Source organism: Syngnathoides biaculeatus, chromosome 4, assembly GCF_019802595.1.
Source record: "Syngnathoides biaculeatus isolate LvHL_M chromosome 4, ASM1980259v1, whole genome shotgun sequence".
NCBI classification, from domain to species: domain Eukaryota; kingdom Metazoa; phylum Chordata; class Actinopteri; order Syngnathiformes; family Syngnathidae; genus Syngnathoides; species Syngnathoides biaculeatus.
Window position 1 is genome coordinate 8677493 of NC_084643.1, and position 19605 is coordinate 8697097.

The 19605-nt window shown below is 45.4% G+C and overlaps 1 protein-coding gene across 2 annotated transcripts in view; it reads right to left on the reverse strand.

Annotated features, from left to right (window-relative positions):
- The window catches only part of LOC133498950 (cAMP-specific 3',5'-cyclic phosphodiesterase 4D-like), a 235066-nt gene extending 218178 nt beyond the window's left edge, over positions 1-16888 (reverse strand). The window contains exon 1 of one of the 2 annotated variants that reach the window (XM_061816319.1): positions 16729-16888. The gene's annotated coding sequence lies outside the window, so the exon portion shown is untranslated. Of the gene's footprint in view, positions 1-6711; positions 6853-16728 lie in introns of those variants that run through there. The other variant, XM_061816317.1, reaches the window with a different exon arrangement.
- Positions 16889-19605: the final 2717 nt, after the last annotated feature.

A 19605-nucleotide genomic window follows, 5' to 3' on the forward strand; every position in this document is an offset into this window, starting at 1 on the left:
GGGAAAAGTGAAAACTCATTTACTATGAATGATTACAAACAACAAAAAACAAAAACGAAGGAAGAAAAGCCTCTTCTTGTACAGTATTTACGACTCGGCGTGGCTCACCACAGTAAGGAGGGACACTTAATTTGAAAGGGCTGAGAGCCACTGCGGCAAAGTGGAGACTGGGGAGTCGGATACTGCAGTATTGTACGGGTGTACAAATCTCTCATGGGGTGTTAAAAACAAGCGTCGATAGCGAGCCAAGAAGGCGGAGCTTACAGTCGCTGTGATTTGACGGGCACATACATCACACTCGCAAATCTGCACAGTCGAGCCCCAAAAATCACGCGCGTAAAATTTGTTACGAGTAGAAATACATAGATATTGAAAGACGTCGCTTATTTTGTGTAGTCTTGAGCAATGTTCCCTGTAAGCTGCGCCACTGCGCAATTGCGCACTTGTCGCACACTCTCAGCGGACGTGAAAACCGACCCAGCGGAGTGAACCACAGCCTGACTTTTTTTTTTTTTAAAACACGGAAGCACACAATCTCTAACAACGGGCTGCTGCTCAGCCTACTTCTACAGTACTTCCTAGTTTACCTGACACCGGCCCCCTCCACTCTTAAAGGGGTACACTCAGAATTACAAACAGAACACACACCCGCAACTTTATGTCTGCATGTATGACCGGTGGACCACACTCGTAACTTTATATGTGCGGGCATGACTGACCACACCTTTTTCAAATGTGAGTGACTGAGCTTAGTTGTAGTCACTTGGCCCCGATATGAGTGGAGTGTTATGGCGAAGAATGGCAATAAGTTCATATTTCTGCACAACACAAAACTTGGGTATGATTTCTCATCGCAAGCTCATGGGAGCGACCCTTCAAAAATAATATAATTTTGAAAAAAAATCTGTTTGAAACGCGGGGAAAAAAATTTCAGTCATGACGTGAATAATCAACTGAACCAGGAAATACAAACAATAAAAGCATAACCTGCCAACTAGTTCTCATTTTCAGATGTCGTGTGAGTGTGCAGACGTACCTAATGTTGTGACCGGGGAGGGCAGCCGTAAGTGGGGGCTGGGAGGGGGGGGGGGGGTCTACTCTGACAGATCGGTTGGAACAGAGCGAGTGCCCGTGGTGCGACCGTGGGGGGTTGATTTCTGTCTGAGCTCAAAGTGAAGTTGTTCCTTTATTTTTTTTTTTAGAAGGCAGCTCATTCCTAGCAGGGGGCCATCGTGGCCTCTTTAAAGTCTAAGTCATTGAGCAAAAGATCAGCCAGAAAGTTGTTGACAATGCTTAAGAGTGGGCGATGGAGTGAAAGCAAGATATTTAACCCCATCAAAATCTGAAATAATAATTCAATTTAATTGGATTGCATATAAAACCTCGATAACATTTGTACCTACGTTTGAAAACATCAATGTTTCAATGTGAACGTATTGGAATAAAATTATTATTTCACACGCTTTCAACCCTATGGCTCAAGCGGTGATGCGGCTAATTTGTGTATTTTTTCTAATGGCCGCAAGGGGGCACTCGAGGGGAAAAGGTAAGAGCGAGACCGGTGGAATATATGTGCCGAGGAAGTGACTTTTACTGGTATGTTTTTTTTAACTGGCCCTGTTACCGCTAGCATTAGCACTGTGCTAACCATGTTGTTGCTGAGTTACTGCCGTGTCTCATTGATTTTTACCGGTATATATATATATATATATATATATATATTTTTTTTTTTTTTTTTTTTTTTTTTTTAGTTAGCGCCACGCTAGCATGTTTCTGTTGTGTTACTGCCACGTCTCAGTGATTTAGGTATATTTTTTTTTAACCGGCTCCGTTAGGGCTGTGCTACCGTGTTGCAACTGTATAGCTGGCGTGTCTGTTTTTTTTTTTACCGGTATGTTTTTGTTTTGTTTTTTAAACCAGCCCTGTTCGTGCTACCATGTTGTTGCTATGTTAAGCTAAGCTAAGGTATTAAAACTTTGAAAACGCTTTCTGTTTACCGTCTTTCTTTGTAAATATCTCGTGTTTCAATGTGGGCACTAGCGGCTTTTACACAGGTGCGGCTTATGTATGTACCAAATGGTATTTCCTCTACAAATGTACTGGTTTATAATTTGGTGCGCTCTGTAGGCCGGAAATTATGGTAACTGCGCTAGATCCTTTTGCATACCTCTTGAGAGGGCCCGCATACCACAAGTGGCGCTGGTACTACACTTTGAGAACCACCGGTTTATTTAATCCTGCCCACTGGGAATAGCGTTTGGTTCCACCAATCCATCCATCCATCAGTAAACGACGGTTACGCAAGTCAGAGCGAGGAAAAAAAACAATCTGGGCTACGAGGGCCCACCCGGCCGGGGAAGGTCACGGCTGTCCGACGGGGGCTTCTGGATTTCAGTTTGCCGTCCAAAACGTCTTTTTGAGGCCGTCTATTGAATGATCCTTCGAAAGTAACTCGAGCCTTTTATCATCGCTGTCCAATCAGCGGAGATGGGCTTGTTGAAGCTTTTATTCCTTTTGAAAGCGAAGCGGCGCACTCGCCATACTAATCAAGAGGGTTTAGGGGTTATTTTGTTCCATTTGTTAAAAAAAAAAAAAAGTCAGTCGGCGCTGGCGCATTACCGTGACTAACAGCCGAGCTCAGATTCCTATTTAACAGAATGGAGCACCTGTCAAAAAGGAGCTTTTGCCAAGCTGCACGCTGAGGGCCCACGTTGATATCGTCAATCTCGCCCGCTTCTTTGACGGGTGACATTTATCATTTCATGTTGGATTATAGACAACTGAAGAACTTGCCCCCGCGTGCACCGTCCTGGCGTCTCTGTATAAGGAGGGGGTGGGGGGCTATTTCTGTGAAGCCTTTGTGTCAAAAGCCAGGCCACAGTCACCTGTCTTCAAAGGTAAGGACAAAATGTATCACTTTTCACCATCGATTTTATCAATTAATAGAGTCAGTGATGGCGTAACGGTGTACACGTGGGATCGATTCCCGCTCAGTGACGGTGTCGATATCTGTCCTGCGAATGACTGGCGACCACTTCAGGGTGTAGTCTGCCTTTCGCCCGGAGCTCGCTAGGAAAGGCCCTGGCTCTCCTGTGACCGTTGTGAGGATAAGCGGCTTGGATAATAGATGGAATTTCAACTACTACTCAGGACGTTTTGTTTTTTTTCATCCAATTTGTTACAGTTTCAAAGTGTGCACCGCTAGCGCTAACAACATGGCTGCCTACAGAGCGCAGCTAATTAAAAATTACGGTCAGCGTTGCCAACGTAGCGACTTATGTCGTGACACTTTTTCACCCCTGACGATAACTTTTCTAAAAAAAAAAGTGACAAACTCACACTAAGAATCAGACAACAAATGTGGAATCGTTCTCACGTTTTTGGACCATGTGGTAGGCAAGGAGCCCCGCGGAAGGGAGTCAATCGCGCCAAACACGGCCAAAGACGTGATCCACGTTTATACATTGCAAAAATCTGTCACTTTTATCGGCACGTTGGAAACTTCAGAGCCAAAGTACAGTATGCACTTCCAGGCCGAGCATATTTTACAGAAATTGCCTACTCGCTTTTATGCTGCATTGGATAAAAGGTTGTGACAGAGCAGGAGAGATCATGAAAAAAGACAAAAGTTCTGAACGGGGTAAATGTCAATTTATTCAAGGGAGACTTTTTAAAGCAAAATTTAAATGTAGGCTCATTTCAGTCCCTACCCTGCTCTAATCGTGTATATCCTGATGTACGTATTTGTTATTTCTGTGGAACTTAATGCAAGTTACTGCTGGGGAATAAAAATATCAGGGAAAATAAAGCAAACCCCAGGAGGGGGAAGTAATTCTTTTGAATAATATCATCACGATTCGCTTCTTCCGTAAACAAATTGAAATTAGAAATCTTAATTTTTGTAGGAGCAAAACAAAACAAAAAAATGGCCGAAAAGGGTTGTCAAACTCATTTTTGTCATGGGCCAGATTGGAGTTAGTTTCCGTCAGAGGGCCGTTATGACTGTGAAAGCATAAAATCGCATTCCATCCATCCATCCATCCACTTTCTTAGCCGCTTATCCTCACAAGGGTCGTGGGGAGTGCTGGGGCATATCCCAGCTGTCAACGGGCAGGAGTTCAGGGTACACCCTGAACTGGTCGCCAGTCAATCGCAGGGCACGATCACACCTAGGGGCAATTTAGAGCGTCCAATTCATGTTGCATGTTTTTGGGATGTCGGAGGAAATGCCCGGAGAAAAGCCACGCAGGCACGGGGAGAACATGCAAACTCCACACAGGTGGGTCCGGGATCGAACCCGGGACCTCAGAACTATGAGGCCAACGCTTTCCACCTGAACCACGATGCCGCCCCCTCATTATATTTACACGTGAAATTTATGAACTATTTTGGAGATCAGAAATCAAGGGAAATGGGTTTTTCAATAATTTTTAATAATAATTTTAATAATAATTGTTTATGTTTGGTTTTAATATCCATCCATCCATTTTCTTCGCCGCTTATCCTCACGAGTGTCGCGGGCAGTGCTGGAGCCCATCCCAGCTGCCAACGGGCAGGAGGCAGGGTACACGCTGAACCGGTTGCCAGCCAATCGCAGGGCACATGGAGACAAACAGCCACATTCACGATCACACCTAGGGGCAATTTAGAGTGTCCAATTAATGTTGCATGTTTTTGGAATGTGGGAGGAAACCCACGCAGGCGCGGGGACAACGTGCAAACTCCACACAGGCGGGTCTGGGATTGAACCCGGGACCTCAGAACTGTGAGGCCAATGCATTACCAGCTGATCCACCGTGCCGCCCTTGGTTTTAATATCTCAACGTTAATTATGATATATGACAATCTGAAATTTTGGCACAGAGTTTTACAAGGATCGCGGAAGTTGCGACACATGATTTGCTTTCGCGGGCCACATAAAATCATCTGCCGGGCCGGATTTGGCCCCCCCCGGCCTTATGTTTGACACCAGCGACCCACACACTGAATGAGGCCTTTTTGATGACGAATGCTTGATTTTGGGGCTGACTAAAATATGTTTCTATGGCATTAATGCAAACAAAATGGAGGTCGGCAAAATTTCCAGAAAAGACCGATTCCAATATTAATGCTCATACTCTGTATGTTTTTCTCGTAAAATTGGAAATTGGACACCGGCGTCAAGTGTGAAGAACGCTGGAAGGAAAGACAAATCATCCTCTTTGCAATCCAACGCAGCGGTGGCTCCTCCAAGCGGCACCACGCTAACTCGACATGCCAGTAAAGAGGGAAAAATGAATATATCATACACAGAAGAGATCAATCAAAAGCTCACAGGGATGATGTTTTACGCGAGGAGACGCGGGAGAGGAGTGACTCTTCGGCAGCTGGGTTAGCGCGACCTTGTCCCGTCCTCTCCGCTCCCGCCGGCTCCCCCCGTCCGTATAAACCGGATGCAATCAAAAGTACTGAAGGGGCTGCCAGATCACTCGTGCGCACAGGTGGGATGAGGACAGAAAAAGCGATATCAAACGTTATCGGCAGAGATTCATCAGTCGCCGTGCGGCCCGGCTTTTGTCGCGCCTCCAAACAATTTCGCAGCGATCGGGCAGGGGGGGGATTAAATATGTTTACTTGAAATATAAATCAGATCTGGAAATACCACACCGAGGGGATTACAGCTTGACTCCAAGCCAAGCGTCAAATATGACTCACACACTTTTTATTATTACTGTTTGCTTTTTTTTTGTGTGGGTGTGGCGTGAAATTGGGTCATAGCAGGGGGGGACCTTCAAGCTCCACTGTCATGAAATGCTTGATTTTTAGTATGTTATTAATAAAAAAAAAAAAAAGGCAGCCGGAATGGAGCCATCCGTTTTTTCACCACACAACATGATTTCGACATATATGGATTTTTGTCACTCCCGTGAAAATCCTCTCGAGGGATTTGTTTTGGAGAAGCAGGAAGTGATGTCGTCAGCAGGAGCGCACTCGGGTGGTCTCGTTTGTTTCTACTAGTTTTACCTGCTGGAAGGTAGCTCTTTATTCCTTCGTGTTAGCCAAAATGCCGGCTCGTTGTGTTGCTGGATATTGTTCGAACAGTCGGGAGGATGGATTCATTCGTCATACTTTTCAAAAAGACCTGGTTCATCATGAAAAATGGATTTACAAAAATTTCCTTTTGTAGGTTCCAAATGACAGGTAGTTGTGTATACAGCTACTAAAAATTAATAGTTTAGTTTTGGTATGTATGAAACCATTTGAAAGTGGAACACCTTACATGGTATCATTTGGAGTTCATTCAAAACTTTCGGGCAAACTATTCTCGGAAACGTCAAATAAAACTCACGAGTTCAAGTCATTATAGTCTGTGACATATTCAAAACTTGTGATATTTCATCTCAGCTCAGTGACCATCATATACCCCGGAGAGGCCGCCACACAAACAACAATTAACACTCACAACGATTCGCAAATCAGAGACTTTATCCTCAATAAACCCCCTCCCAAAAAAAAAAAAAAAAAAAAAAAAACATGTTTTGAGAATTTTGGGAGCAAACGGCATCTGCTTCTGAATGAGTGATTCGACAAAGTGGGTAACAACATGGCGCCCTCGCCCAGTCACCGTTCAAACTCTGGATTCTAGCAAATGGGTTACAAATTAAACTAACGGGCTAATTCAGCCAAGATAACATTTTGTCTGTGGATGGGAAAATGATGATTTTGACTTACGTTTCCCAGACTTAAAGCGGGCTTGCGACTTTGTTCCGTTCGTGCTCGGCGTGTGAAAGTTCACTTTGTGACAAGCTAGCGTCAAACAAGCTAGGAGTCGACCCATATTTGATGTCACTTTACTATAAAGTTTCCCCGTCAACGGACAAGTTACTGCCACTGCTGCGCGACTAATACGACACGGTATTACTTTTGATTCCCGCTCCAATGTCGTATTCATTTATTAGCTGTCACACGTCAGTAAAAGCGTCTTGTCCTGACTTCATTTCTACTTTGCTTCTGGTTAAACTTGTAGTACACTAACCGGCCTGCAGATGTCGCCACAGAATTGCAGATGCCCATTCAATGCTGCGTCAAACTGGAAATGACTGCGACGCAAAAATGCTTCTTTGCTTCATGAAAGCTGATTTTGCATTGGAGGGGGGGGGCTTGAGGATGAGTCACTGCTATATGTGCAGTCACTGGGCTGTAGCTTAATGTGAGTTTAAATCAGGTAAACAAATGAATGTCATGGCCTTCAAGCAACCCCCCCCCCCCACACACACACATGCATGCATGTATCAGTCTTTTGAGTGGAAATGGAACCAAGACTATGCAAAGTGAATAACACGCTAAGATAAAATAACAGCGCTTAGTTTTGAGTGATGCTGCCAGAGAGTTTTGGGTTTAACGGTGTATTTATTGGAGCTGGTGGCCATATGGCATAAAATTGCACCTTATCCTGCTCAGAACATTTTTATTATGTATATTTCTTGCTAATAGTGCCCCTGAATAAGGTATGTAAAATATTTATAATCTATAAAAAAAATCAAATAGGATTGATACGATTCACATTCAGTGGTATTCAGAAATTACAATGATTTATTTGTGTAATTATTTATTTTTGTGAATGTGTTTTTTTATAATATTAATGTGTTCTATTTATTTGTTTATTCATTTATGTCTGTGTTTATTTCTTAGTTTATCAGGTTATTTCAACGTGCATTGTGGGCAATCAAATTAGACTTTTTTTTAAAGACTTGAATGGATGCTGTGTTTCATATTTTTCATGTATGTAATGTTTTTTGTAGAATTAGTAGAACTAGTGCATTTCCCTACCGATGTGTTATTTATCTCGTCTGTGCAATTCTTTTTTTAACTATTTGAAGGTTTTCCAATGTTTTTTTATTTATGTATTTTGATTCATTTTCGTTTGTCCATTATTGTGTGTTTTTATTAGTTTCCCAATATGATCTTTGAGATTGAAATCACGTCAATGTGAGCAAAAACAACAACAACAAAACTAAAAAAAAAATTTAAACTGACTTTGGGTCTGAAATCTCCACTCGGGCACTTCTATCAAGTATTTTTATTTATTGTAATTTTTTTTCTTGTGTTTCTCTATTGGTTAGTTTATCTCTATTTGCTTAAATAGTTATATCTATTTAATAAAATTCTTTATTGTCTTGTTCATTGAATGTACAAAATGTTATTTTTGCTTGAATTCCGCCAAGCATGTGGCGGCTGTCGCTTTTTCCCTTTTAAAGGAGTCGCTATCCTTGGGAATATCATTACCCCCCCCCCCCCCTCCCTCCAACCCCCATAAAAAATAAAATAAAATAAAATGTCAACAGTTGTAATGGAAAAACTTTCCATGGTTCCGGAAGAAAAAACCAAATTTATTTAACAAGGCTCCGGATGTACTCTGCAGCACATCACATCATTCTCATGAGATATCGTAAATCCAGTCCCAACCCCCCCCCCCCCCTCCTTCCTCCCATTCCCAAATCCCTGCAGTGTCTGTGGTCATAGTGTTTTTAACCTTTTGCTGGTTTCTTTGGAGAGGTTGTTTTTTTTTTTTGACTTGGGGGGAGCAGGCAAACAAACACAATGGCAGGACGTCCAAGCGGACAAGGAGAAAGGAAAACACAAGAGGAACTCGGGGACACAGCTGCTTCTCTCTTTTCCTCCGCTCGCTCGCGTCCCTCCGAGGTCATTCCCGATGTCCCGCGTCACGTTCTGTCGTCACGCACACGCATGCACACACACACACACACACATCCGCTATCATCATCATCTTCCGCAACGTCAAACCCAACACAAGCTGTCAGACCGGAACCCGAGGACTTTTAGCAGCGGGCCGTTCTCGTGACCGCTCGACCGTGGATTGTAAAAGGTACGGTGGAAGTCTTGAGTTCCATCTGCTGTTCGTCACGATGACACCTGACCACACGTCAGTTGTGTACGGCTCAAATGATTCACGTTTGTGGAAAGAAGGATCGACCTCATCAAGAGGTGGCATTCGAAGTATTAGGTCTTAACTTCTTTTTACACTTGTGAGAGTTCACTTTTCGCTGCTTTTCTCCAAATGAGAACAAGGCCCAGGAAAACAAAGTCACATGAGCAGACTTGCACTCTAAGCCATAAGTTTTATGTCCATGAATGGTGGTTAAACTTCTTTTTACACTTGTATGACATCCATCCATCCATTTTCTTTTGCCACTTATCCTCACGAGGGTCGCGGGGAAGTGCTGTAGCCTATCCCAGCTGTCAACGGGCAGGAGGCGGGGTCCACCCTGAACTGGTGGCCAGCCAATCGCAGGGCACGTAGAGACAAACAGCCGCACTCACAAACACACCTTGGGGCAATTTAGAGTGTCCAATGAATGTTGCATGTTTTTGAGATGTGGGAGGAAGCCGGAAGGCCGGAGGGAAATCCACGCAGGCACGGGAAGAACATGCAAACTCCACACAGGCGGGGCCGGGATCGAACCCTGGGTCCTCAGAACTGGGAGGCCAACGCTTTACCAGTTGATACCCACATGCACACTTGTATGACATTTTTTTTTTTTTCAAACGTGAGCAGCACAAATCGACTTCATATGACAGAGAAGCTGCGTTTATCACAGAGGGGAAGCTCCGGTAGGTAAAAAGCTACGATATGCTGTCGAGACCATATGACAAAGTTCTTTTTTATCTATACCGTAATTTCTGGCCTATGAGCAGGACTTTTTTTCACACGCTGTCAACCCTGCGGTTTATGCGCGATGCGGTTAATTTCTGCATTTTTTTTAGCGGCCGCAGGGGGCGCTCGAGCGGAAAAAGTAAGAATGAGGCCGGTGCCGAGGAAATGACTTTTACCGGCCCTGTTACCACAGCGCTAGCGTTAGCGCTGTGCTAACGCATTACCGCTGTGTTAGCGGGCGTGTCTCAGTGATATTTACCGGTAAGTTATTTTAACCGGCCCTGTTAGCGTTAGCGCTAGTGCGGCGCCTTTCGACAACTTGTTGCCGAGCGTTCATGTTCGCTATGGAGGTCTCGTCGAACGTACATATTTGTGTATATCTTTTTATCAACTTTTGTTTTAAGGTTAGGTTATAACGTAGGTTAGCGCCCTTTATGTAGAAGAAGGTGAACTATGAGACCGGAGATTTCCCAGTAAGCGTCTGTTACGTACCCAGAGTTCCCACAAGGACACACTTCAGCACGGGAGAGCGCTAAGACCGTCACACCGGACCGGTAAAAGTCACTTCCTTGCCACATATATTCCACCGGTCTCACTCTTACCCTTTTCCGCTCGAGTGCCCCCTTGCGGCCATGAGAAAAAAGGCACAAATTAGCCTCACTTAGCATCACCGCATAAAACGCAGGGTTGAAAGCGTGGGAAAAAAGTTGCGGCCTTTCGGTCGGAAATTACGATGTACTGTAAAAGAAGTATTTTTAAAGAAAATAATCATGACATATTGGGGGGGCCAAAGAAGGGAAAACTCCGGCTTTGAGTGAGTTAACTCGTATTTACTCGCTATATTTATTTCCTGCAAAGTTAATAAACATTTCGCAGGGGCAGCGGTTTGACACAGTAACTTATTGTTTCGATGAATATTATTTCCTATGGGAAAACTTTGGAAATGGGGATCGTGTTTGACCTGAGAGCTTCCTCGGAACGACAGTATGCAATAATGAGGCCATAGAAACGGGCCGCCAGCGCGTGAGATCCTGCCTCAAGTGATAATCTGCGTAAGGTACGCCGCCGCCTTTTAAGGACGTACAACGTGAGGACGCTTCACTATAGGTTCGAAGGTCACGCGAGTCTTTGGATTTGGGTGGAAGCGCGGCGGCGTTCATCACTGCGATCGCGACGCTATCCGCCAAACATCTGCACGCGGCGAGCATCCTCGACATGATACCTCGCAGCGATATGTTTCAAGAAACAAATAAAAATGCGGCCTTACGTGCTGAAAGGTGGACTTGCTTAGCCGTCGCTATGGGAACGAACTATTCAATTAAAAAGTACTTAAACACTTGTAATGTGCGCGCACGCATGGGAGAACTACTGGATACTCTGCCTGGCTAGGAAAAACAAACACGGGATTATTATTATTAAAGTCATGAATATGCTTTAATAAGCGTATTATATAATATTCCATTAAGTCTCCATTATAAAATGGCAAGAGCGGCTCAGGGAAATATGTGACATTTAACTTTGTTGGCACCAAGGCCAAACCCCCCCCCCGCCGCTCCTTTTCTGTAATGTAGCCCCTGAACTTTAACCTCTGCAAAGTGCCACAGTGCATCTCTCAGTGCGGCTTTTGGAAACGCGCTCCTCGCAGGAAGGACGACCATCTGGAACACGCCAACGTCGGATCAACGTTTACGCGTATCTGCGCGTTCCGGATCAAAGCGGGCGAAGCGAGCGAGGGGGGACGACGACAAGACGTGACGTAAAAGCGCACGGCTGCTTTTCATCTCCGCACCTCGCTGGAAAAGTGCAGCAGCAGCTGTTGCTTTTCAACATGCTTGCGCTCCCTCAAACGCTACAGTCGAGCTCCTCGCCGTTCAAACCCATTCATGAATCCCGCCGGTGCTGCCATGGCGACGCTTTGCGTCAAAGCGCTGTGCGTACACGTACCGATAATTGGGACGAATTTGGGCAGTTTTCCCAATTTCCGAGCGATCGGCAAAGGTATGATTATCGTCTGTCTTGAGCTTAAGTGCGTTGTTTTCCTCCATAATCACCTCAGAAAATGGGCCAATCCGACAAAATGGTTGATATTTCCGACAGAAAATCACCCTCCAAGTTGGGTCGAGCCACGGATTGCGACGTGAAACGCAACGACAGACACGAGAGAAACACCGACTGCAACTGGTTGTGTTGAAATGTTTGTACAATGCCGCTCAAGTCATTTGTCCCCCAAAATATCCAATGTATACACCCACAATAGGGATCTCCCGGGAAAAAAAATCGGGAATCATTGCCTGAAACTTGCTTATACACATATCTATTTTTAAAGGTTCCAAGCCATCAAAATCCCTCCATTTTTTTCCCAATGGACCTTTGCGACCTGTCAATCACTCGTACAATAATAGCCAATCAGATAGCCGCATTGTCCTCACCCCTGGCTTGACACGCCCCTCTCACCGTATTCTCCCACAGGCAATGCTGGTGGTCAGTAGCGGGCGCTTGGAAAAGTTAATTTTACGGAGAAAATGGTCCTCAGATGCGCTTGGGAAACGTGCAATTCTGATGAAAGATATCCTGCTAGGTTGATTCATTTTCCAAAGCCTAAAACTCAGTTGACGAAGTGTCTACGATGGATTAAGGCTCGCGGAAGAGCCCACGTACAATTAAATGTGGACAATATCAACAAACACAAGGCTGTATGTTTGAAGGTAAGTGAGGGAGAAGTATCTTCTCTGAGTTGAATTGAATTATTATCAGTTCTTTATACATTGCAGAAGAATAACTTTCACTTTTTTAGTATATCACTGACCTGCTGAACGAAGTGTGTGTTTCTTTCGGCTTGTCCCTTTCGGGGTCGCCACAGCGTGTCATCTCAGATGAACGCACATATGTTTGGCACAATTTTTACGCCGGATGCCCTTCCTGACCCCAACCCTTCTCAGGGAGTCCTGAACGAAGTGTGTCATGCTTTATGCCGAAGAGTCGGATTATTGATACGTAAATAGGCGATGTCATGCAAGAGAAATGTCGATTTGCATATTTGGATCACGTCGAACTTTTAAGACGGAGCACTGGGTTCCATTACCAGCCAAGTCAAATGCTTCTAAAGACTACAATGATATTACTCGTGATCTTTCCAAGTAAAAAGTACTCACCCTGCTTTACATGCGCAGTACGATTCCACAATTTCATCCTGTTGGATTTCAATATGAAGTATGTGAGGCATCAAACTTTTTTGCCTCAATCGCCAATGTTTCGCCGTAACTCTGACATGGCGTCCCGCTCCGTCCAAAATCTTAATTCCGTGTACATATCCTCGTGTGAAATAGTTGAGACCTCTCTGTAGAACTCTCTTGGACAAGTCTGACGCATTTGGCGAAATGCAAACATACCCCAATATTATCTGGAATACGCGATGTTCTGTTCAATCGCCATCTTGGAAGCTTGTGGGATAGGGATAAGGGGGCGGAGCTTAAGATCGCCATCGGGAAAGGCAGGTCGTGGATGATTCCCACTTACTGGAATCTGCTGTCAACGGCAACACAACATTTGCAGGTTTTAAGAGAATCTCAGCCATACAAATACAGTCTGCAATGTGTGTAGTTTTCCAACAATACTCAACTATACTTTGGGGGCTGTTTGTTTGTTTTGGGTCACGACACAAAGTCTGTCGTTTGACCAAACACATCAGGCGATCATAAATACGGAACAGTTTTCTGATTGTCGACCACGTTATCAGGAAGCTGTCTGTCTGTCTGTCTGTCTGTCTGACTCTTTGTAGTCCCTTCCGAACGCATCCCGCAAAGCAGTCGTCAACCCGAAGGTTCCGCCTTTTCTTTTTTTTGCCCGCAAAGGTGAGCTAATTCCAAAACCGCTTGGGCTGGTGGTGCACAGTGAGTCAGCTTCCTGCAATCAGATAATTAGATGAGCAAAGACATCAGCTGATGGCATGTCGTGACGTCCCAAAAAAAAAAAAAAAAAAAAAAAAAAATGAAAAATGGCTTTCAGCAGACCAGGAGCAGGAGAAGTGTGAAACTTCACACCTCTGTCCTGCTACCCTGTCATTTACACAAGTGTCATAAGCCTCTGTTACTACCACCCTAGGCGGAACGTTCATCCATCCATTCTCCAAGCCGCTTATCCTCACAAGGGTCACGCGAGTGTTGGAGCCTGTCCCATTTGCTTGGGGGGGGGGGGGGAAAGCTTCATACTGGACCGATGAGACCCAGGTCCAAAATGACGCATGCGAGGCACTGGCAATCGACGTTTTCCCGCTAAGTAGCCTAGCTTACACACTGCCAAATACGAGTCTTACAGTAGCCAGGAAAGGACAAAAAAGGCTCAAAATGAAACCGGTCAGTCCTTAAAGCGCTACAGGTCCACAGCTTAGGTCTCTGTGCTTTACTGCTGTGGGAATATTAGATATTAGACGGCAAGGAAAGAGTGGATTTAATCCGCAAAGCATCCGTGAGCGTCATATAAAAACACCGCTTCACCTCGGCACACGCAAAGATATGAAAACAAAAGATTGCCGAGTCAGCGCCGCCTTCCTTAATGTGAATACCGATTGCCACTCGCTCCGCACAATGGTGGCTCGATTGTCGAGAGGTTAACGTGGCGAAACAATGACACCGACCCCCCCCCCCCCAAGCCCCCCCCCCCCCACTCTCCAGTCGACGCTGCTTATGCGATTTATTCCGTGACGTCAGGTGACGACGATACGCAGGTGACACAATGGGCTCAGTGTACCGTCCGCGTGATATTCCTCAATGTGGACGTGGAAGCGCCAGGCCGGGCTGAGTATTTGCATGGCGTGTAGGCCACACCAAACATGAGGACTCTGTGCGTTTGTTGGTTTTCGTACGAGTTGTCCAGCTTTTTTCACACATTTCAAAAACACGCACGTTAGCTTAATTGTCATTAAGTGTGACAAAATGTTAATAATTTTCTTCCCCCCCCCCCCCAAAGATAGTCACAGGGATGTTAAATTTGTATTTGTCGTGGGCCACATAGTTGTAGTAGTTACGGTTTCCCTCGAGGGCCGTTATGACTGTGAAACCATAGAAAATGGAATCCCGTCGTCATATTTACACATGAAATCTATGAACTAATTTTGGAATCGGGGACTCGAGGGTAATGATTTTTTTCAGCCGTTGGTCATGTTTGGTAACAAAAATGCTTGAAATGTGTCAATCCATCCATCTGCTTAGCCACTTATCCTCACAAGGGTCGCGGGGAGTGCTGGAGCCTATCCCAGCTGTCAACGGGCAGCACCCTGAACTGGTTGCCAGCCAATCGCAGGGCACATGGAGACGAAGATCCATACTCACATTTAGAGTGTCCAATGAATGTTGCATGTTTTTGGGATGTGGGAGGAAACCAGAGTGCCCACCCGGAGAAAAGCCACGCAGCCCGGACCTCAGATCTGCGAGTCCAACATTTTCCAGCTGATCCACCGTGCCGCCTAATGTGTCAATTACTAATTTACTATATATGACAATTTGAAATTGCGCTATAGATTTTCACAAAAAACATGGGTAGTTTACCCGGATGATGTGCCTTCGCGGGCCACATAAAATCACGTGGCGGACCGGATCTGGCCCCCGGGCCTTGAGTTTCGAACCTGTAAGAGTAAGAGAACATCCATCCATCCGTTTTCTTAGCCGCTTATCCTCACAAGGGTCATGGGGAGTGCTGGAGCCGATCCCAGCTGTCAGCGGCAAGGAGGCAGGGTACACCCTGAACTGGTTGCCAGCCAATCGCAGGGGACATCGAGACAAACACACCTTGGGGCAATTTTGAGTCACCAATTAATGTTGCATGTTTTTGGGATGTGGGAGGAAACCGGAGTGCCCGGAGAAAACCCATGTGGGCACGGGGAGGACATGCAAACTCCACACGGGTGGGTCTGGCATCGAACCCGGGACCTCAGAACTGTGAGCCCAATAATTTTCAGCTGATCCACCGTGCCGCCTAACGTGTCAATGTTATCTTTAACTATACATGGCAATTTGAAATTGTGGTACAGATTTCCCCCCCCCAAAAAAAACATGGACATTTTCGCGGATGATTTGCCTTCGCGGACCACATAAAATCACTTGGTAGCCCGGATCTGGCCCGCGGGCCTTGAGTTTCGAACCTGTGCAGTAAGAAAACCAAACAAAAAAATAATATTTTGTGCACTGTTTCAGTGGTGCTACAGGTGGAAACTACTTCCCGTTTAGTTTGTTAGCATTCCCAGCCAAAGAAAGAGGACATTTACTCTCGCATCTGTCAATGTTTGTGTGACAAGAACGAGCACCTAGCGAAGATTTAGACTGCTGCGTTCGTGCTCCACGCTCGCCTGTTAGCTGCCACACGTTTGTCACTTATGTGTTTTATTTTGGCGTTTCACATTAGCGTTTGCGTTGTGTGACGGTTGATGAGTACAACATTTTTTTTTTTTTTAAATGAGCCACAACTTGCATCGAGGGAATTTGTAGCGGTGCAGAGCGAATGTGTCTCAGTTGCACGTGGCAGCGGTAATGAGGGAAAGTGTGACACACGCAAACGCACCCATGCTGTACCCATGATTACAACACACACACGCGCAAATAATTAAAAATGGGCAACTTTTGAAGTTCCATTTCCATACGTCAGAGTTTCCCCAGGCCATTGTACTGGGTCGCCTCTTTCCCGAGTGAATGTACATTAACGTCTGTTCTTTATTACTACATGACATGATGGCGTTATGACAATTCATCATGCGTTCCGTTCGCGGTGTTTTCGTTATTATTCGTATCTTTGCCTAGTTTATGAGCATCTGCGGCGCAATTTGGGACGCGACCCCTGAAAGTCACACCGGGGGAAGATTTGGGGAAGGGGGGGGGGGGGGTGAAGTCCTTGAGCTCTTCAGTCAAAGTGAGCCACTGCAGTTTGCAGCACGATCCTCCCGCTACCTGCGCATCCCTCGGAGCACACCGACTGCATGGATTCTCACGGAATGCTTCTTCATAATGTAGAAAGGCGCTCACGAAGCATCTCTTGGCATTGCACTCATCATTACAACTCTTGCTATTATCCATAAAGAAACTTACATGTCACGATTCTTCGTCCGGTGTCTCCCCCTCTCTGGCGGTCCCAGTCGGCTAGAACCAAAACAAACATGCGTGCATCGTCGCGGCCACGCTTTCACTCCTTCTGCCTGCGTTCGGGCTCTCTCGTGATGGAAGGAAGGAGGGAAGTCTCCTCTGCGAGCTGCCGGCCGCGTGGGCCGGCGACGTAACAGTGTTTCCTGCTCCCCGCGCGACCAATCGGGAGACTCCCACGGACGGGCCTCCGCCCCCCTCCTCGCGCTAGACAGTGGAACAAACTGTATGGAGCGAGCATGAGCTAATAGACAAAAGTGCTGATTGATTGGGGAAAGCAGAAGGAGAAGCTGTGATTAAATGTTGAACACGAGCCCGTGATTTTTCTTATAGTTTTGCAGCCCATAAAAATACAAGTTCTTTCCAAGAGTTGTGTGGGCAACGTTTTTTGGGCGTTACAGCAAGCGCACAAAAATGTGCAGATAAGATGAGGTGTGTTTTTCAGTCAATATACCCAAAATTTCTCGTGTACAGCGTGGATTTTTTTGTTTGTTTGTTTGTCACAATTCAATAGTGCGCATTATACATAGGTGTTGGGGGGAAATGTGGGGGAAAAACTCAGATTGCACACCGCCACCTTGAGGTTATGAAAAATCTGTACACGTTTATTTCAATATGCCACCTCCACCTAGAGGTTATGAGAAGGGGGTGTCTACATTTTGATTCAAATATGACAGGCACAGGTATGACTGCATATATGGAAGAACTTATGAAACAGTATTTTTTTTAAATACAACTAATGACTGAAGAACAATCATTAATTTCTTTGTAGTTATGTTTTGTTTAACGATATTGCTTTGTTTTTAAAAAACAAATAACCATTCAATTTGAATCCCATTAAATTAAAATTAAATGAAGAAAGAATTACAACTTTTGTCTGTATAACTCCACATTGGAGCACAACTACGTGTTTTCTCATTGACCGAATAGAAGTAGGTCTGTGAATTTCAAAATAAGAGCAAGTGAATGAAAATAAATATTACGTGTTCAAGTAAAGTGTTTAATTACAGAATAATTATTTGATGGTTATGGGTAGAAGCATTGTTAAAATTCAGGTTTTCCAGAATTTTTAGGTCACATTTGGGGATGCGTATTATACATGGGTGCACATTATACACGGAAAATTATGGTACTCATCTCCTAGGGGGAAAAAAAACCCCAAGACTTATCAAGTGGTTTACTCGAGCACTTTTGATTCCACCGTCACTACGGTCGTCCATTTATTGTTGCCGTATTGACCACTGGACGGCGTACCAAATGACCAACCGCATGGCTAAAACCTCTCTCACATTGAGTTAGAGCCAGTAAAGGTTTAAGGGTAAAGCGCTGAAAAAGTAATGACTTACAAAATTGGTGGCACATTAGCACCAAGTCTTTGCAAGACGGTCCAGAGCGAGAGCCCCGATTACATCAGGAGTTTGGAGGGTTGTGACCAGAGCCACTAAAACCAACACCGACTCCCGTCTCACGGCAAGAAACCAATGAACGCTAGCTGACGCTTTTTAAACTGACAGCGACACGGTGACATATGGAATGATGCAATGGCTTCCAATACTGTCGCTCCCTTCAGGTTGACTCCGGGAGTGTGAGGGTTGACTCCTGTTAGTAGGTACACAAGTAGAACTGAACGTCGTAGCGCCCACGCAGCCAGCATTGGCACCAGTGGCATATTTCTCAGAATAGGTCCGTGAGTGAGCTGTTCTGAATTGACATTACCTGTTAGCATTTGCATAATGGCTGGAGGCCAGATGGAGATCCTCCACTTCCAAGCGGACTACACGGAATCCAGATAATTTAGCAGCTTTAACACAGACTAACATTAGCAACGACGTCACTGCAAGACATGTAGAAACCGTTCAAATGTGGGAAAATGAACGTTTCCTTTAACAGGAAAGATGGACAAACCATCATTTTTATTGTCAACTTCACTTGGCAATATTGTACTGAGAAATGGATCCATCCACCCATCCATTATCTACCGCTTTTCCGGGTCGGGTCGCAGGGGTGGTAGCTTCAGCAGGGATACCAGCCACTTCTTCCAGCTCTTCCAGAGGGATCCCGAGGCGTTCCCAAGCCAGCCGAGGGACATGGTCTCGCCAGAGTGTCCTGGATCGTCTTCGGGGTCTCTTTCCGGTGGGACCTGCCGGGAACACCTCACCAGGGAGGCGTCCGGGAGGGATCCGGATCCGACTCCCCAGCCACCTCATCTGGCGCTCAGCCCCTCCCGGATGACCGAACTTCTCGCCCCGTCTCTAAGGGAGAACCCGGACACCCCGCGGAGGAGGAAACTCATTTCGGCCACTCGTATCCGGGATCTTGTTCTTTCGGTCACGACGGGAAAGGGATACATTTGGAGTATTTTCGTCACTACGCGAGCTCCGGGTTGCAATGATGGCAATTTTGTATCCTACCATTGCCGTCACACCGCTGCGCTTTTGCTATCACCGGTCCTCTCTCGTGGGGGTGTCACAAAAATAGAAATAAAAAGAATTCAAACCTTAGAGCAGAGGTGGGAAAACTGTAGCCCGTGGGCTGGGAGCATTTGAGCCGGCCTGTGGAGCACAATTATGAAAACAGATAAAAACCAAGAGAAACAGTTGTAAGAATCCCCAAATATATTAAAAAAAAAAACCAAACAAACAAATATTTAACCCGCAAATGCTTACATTATTCATTTAGTGTGGCTGCCAGAGGACTGAAAGGACCCGAAAGGAAAAAGGTTTGCCTGCCTGCCTCAACCCAAATCCTTCCAAGAACTAAGGCAGCTGTGGAGAAATTTGGTGGCAAATGCAATTTTCCAGATGCTATTTAGAATTCCCAGAAATT